At 34.9% G+C, this 3,718-nt stretch overlaps 1 pseudogene; it reads right to left on the reverse strand.

The window, feature by feature from the left end:
- Nucleotides 1-1,569: 1,569 nt before the first annotated feature.
- LOC129012267 (CCR4-NOT transcription complex subunit 7-like) lies at nt 1,570-2,349 on the reverse strand (annotated as a pseudogene).
- Nucleotides 2,350-3,718: the final 1,369 nt, after the last annotated feature.

Genomic DNA, 3,718 nt, shown 5'->3' on the forward strand with positions numbered 1-3,718 from the left:
TTTTATTTAATTAATCCTTTGTATTTTTTTTTACTTTTTTTATAAGAAAATATTTTTGAAGTCTTTACTTACAAAAGCTCTAAAAACAAATAATACCTTCTGTTCTGTAAAAAATCTTTTGTTTAAAAAGGATTACCCAGTTACAGCACTGTAATATCACGAATAAAGAATGTACAAGGGAGACAAACCAATGTGGCTAACATTTGGAGATTTGTTAACATTACTGATTGAAGTGTAGGTAACACACATTATAACTTGTAGTCCATCATTGCAGGGTAGATTTAATGATTACCAAAAAGTCTTCCTACAAATGCTCTGGTCTGGTCACATGTTCTGCATGGCTAAATATTTCACAGTCTCTTTTGTCAATATATATATAAAATAGATTGCAAAGATATACACACACAAAGAAAAAACAAGCATTACACTCTTCAGGTAATTTTATTAGCTGTGTATATATATATATATATATATATATATACATACATACATATATATGAATATGTATATATATATTATATTTTGTTGTTTTGTACCAAATTTCTTCATTATTTATCTTTGTAGCAACTATGAAAGCACAATTTTTGTCTTTAATTTAATTTGGTACAAAATATACCTAAAGACTTGTTATCTTTGGATTTTAATAAAATTGATTTGTGTAACCAACAAATCAAGAGCATCATAAGTATGGCTACAAAATGAAATAAAATAAAGGGTAAACAGTGATGGAATAAAAACAAGCAGATCAAGGGAAGTGTGCTATCATAAAATAACTGTAGCTTCAACATCCTGAGTACCAGTTTCCTGGCAGATACTAAACATCCAATCACAAAAGATTTTTCCTGAACGGTGTAAAGCTGGTTTTAAAATTCTTCAGTCACAGAGCAGCCTACACATGCCAATTAAAAACTGAAAGACACTAGAAGCGCTTGGAAGATTAAACGCTACGTACAGAAACAGCAGTTACTAAGCTCCTCAGTAGTTTCTTGTCTTTTTTTTGGTTTTGCTGAATTGACAGTTTGCACAATGAATGTGCTATATTCTGTGGGTCAAAAACAAGTAAATACTGTGTAAAGTTGGCAGATGGTCATTTTTCCAGCTAAGATAAAGAAAAAACAAAATTTCTGATAAAACAGAGGTTTTGAGTCAGAATCACTCTCTAAAGTGCAAAATCGATGGTTCACAATCTCAAATAGCTAAAACGCCTGCAGGATGGAAGGGAGAGATAGGAGACAGGGAAATAAATTACACTCAGTGCTAGTTAATTTAGGAAAAGGGAAAAATAAACCAAATTCGAGTAGGTAAAGTTTATCAAAATATTCAATATGATGTCTCTTTCCCCATTAAATTATATTAAATTAAGGCCAAATTTAACCTGACTGTGTTTCTTTTTATTAAGATCTGAGATAAGAATGGTCATACTTGGTACTGAAAGGCAGACAATAAAATGGCCCTTGAAAGATGGGGGGAGGTACTGTCTGTTGTTCAAGGGATTCAACCAGAGATAAAATCTATATACAAGCATGTGTGTAGCTCGAAATAAAATAAAAATAAAAGGACTATTTCATGTCATGACTGCATGCTGGCTTTCTCTTCATATGCATTGCCTGTGCCATTCTGTACACAGGAGGAACCAGAACCTAGGCCATGCAAATGACCGCAATATTTGGCATCATCAGTATGATCTTGAAAGAACATTTCTCTCATTTTGGAAAAGGCCATTCCTGTGAGCGATGAATCAGATCCTGCCTGATGCTGTGGTCCTATCCGTTCCAGCTCTACCTATTCTGCCACCACATTTGCAGCTCTTCATGAGCTACTTCACAGCATAAATGACATGAAAAAACAGTCGAAGGATCTCAAAGAAGTCAAGTTCTTCTTCAGGCAAGTTAGAGTTGGTCAAGATTTTAATTAAATAGCCAAAGTCATAACTGCTATGAAATGACAACCAGTTGACCCCTTCACAGAGGAGCACTCCCGAAGTCATAAGTTCAGCAAAGTACTGGGTCTCAATTCCTTCCTCCTAATGTTTTTTATACTGGATATCAGATGTTGTTAGTAGCTCTATAGAGTGCTGGGCATGCATGTCCTCCGTCAAATTAAATTTAAAATTAAGCTGCCAAGTTGAAGTTCCTGGAGGGTATTCACCTTGCTCATTCATAAATGTCAGTCCTAGCTAATTATCTTTAACAAGTCTACATTACACCGCAATAGTTGATACTGATAGTCAGGATTGCTCCTGAATTCTCTAATAGGTCTTGCAACCACATCTGGACACTCGGTGTCCATAGCAACGTAATGATATTTTCGGATAACTTGACGAATTTTCTTCATCTCTTCATCCAAGTTGCAAGCCCAAACTTCACAAATTCTTGGGCTATGAGCTACAGTTGCTGCTGGCGTAGTGAGGGCACAAGGGGGTCTCGATGCCAAGCATCAGAATGTTATATTTGATTGAAGATTTGTTCCATAAAATATTTTCTCCTTTATTTATGTACTTGTGTCGCTGAGGTCGCGCTCCACCTCCTCCTCCTCGCCATAGAGACAGCACCCAGCTCAGCGGCGGTGGCGGTGGCGATGGCGGTAGCAGCAGCGGCGGCGACCAGGTGCCATAGGCACCTCTCGCCCAGCAAGGGGGAAAGGCGAGCAGGAGCTGCTCCGCCGCACTGTGCTGCGCCGTCCTTTGTATTTTATTTTATTTTTTTAGTATCTATTTCATTTAGTTCTGCTCTGATATTTATTATTTCTTTCCTTTTACTAATTTTGAGTTTGATTTGTTCTTGCTTTTCTAGATCCTTGAGGTGCATTATTAGGTTATTTGAAATTGTTCTACTCTTTTGATGTGGGCATTTACTGCTATAAACATCTCTCTAGGCACTGCTTTTACTGTATCCCATAGGTTTTGTTATGTTTTATTTTCGTTTTCATTTGTTTCAAGAATATTTTTGATTTACTTCTTAATTTCTTAATTGACTCCACAGTCATTTGGGAGCATGTTGTTTCATTTCCATGTACTTGTACAGTTTTCCAAGTTCCTCTTGTTATTTATTTCTGGTTTTATTTCACTGTGGCCAAATAAGATACTTGATATAATTTCAAGTTTAAAAAATTTGTTGCAACTGGTTTTATGGCCTATCATATGGTCTATACCTAAGAATGTTCCATGTGCTGCTAAGAAGAATGTACATTCTGCATTTGTTTTATAAAATGTTCTGTAAATGTCTGTTGGGTCCATTTTTCTAAAGTGCAGTTTATGTCCAATGTTTTTGTTGATTTTCTATCTAGGTGATCTGTACAATGCTGAGAGTGGGGTGTTGAAGTCCCCAGATACTATTGTATGGTAGTCTATCTCCCTTTAGACTTAATAGTATTTGCTTCTTTATATATCTGGGTGCTCCAATATATATGTATAAAATATACATATATTTTTATGTACATAAATTTCCAAAAATATACAAGTACAAAATGTACAAAAATATACATAAATATATATATATTTAGAATTATTATATCCTCTTGCTGAATTGATCCCTTTATCATTAAATAATGACCTTTTTGTCTCTTTTTACAGTTTTTTACTTAAAGTCTATTTTATCTGATGGGAGTATAGCCCCTTCTGCTCATTTTGAATTGCCATTTGTGTGAAAATCTTTTTCCATTTCTTCACTTTTAGTTTATATGTGTCTTTACAGGTGAAGTGAGTTTCTTGTAGGTAGCA

Source organism: Pongo pygmaeus, chromosome 1, assembly GCF_028885625.2.
Source record: "Pongo pygmaeus isolate AG05252 chromosome 1, NHGRI_mPonPyg2-v2.0_pri, whole genome shotgun sequence".
In the NCBI taxonomy this organism is placed as follows: Eukaryota; Metazoa; Chordata; class Mammalia; order Primates; family Hominidae; genus Pongo; species Pongo pygmaeus.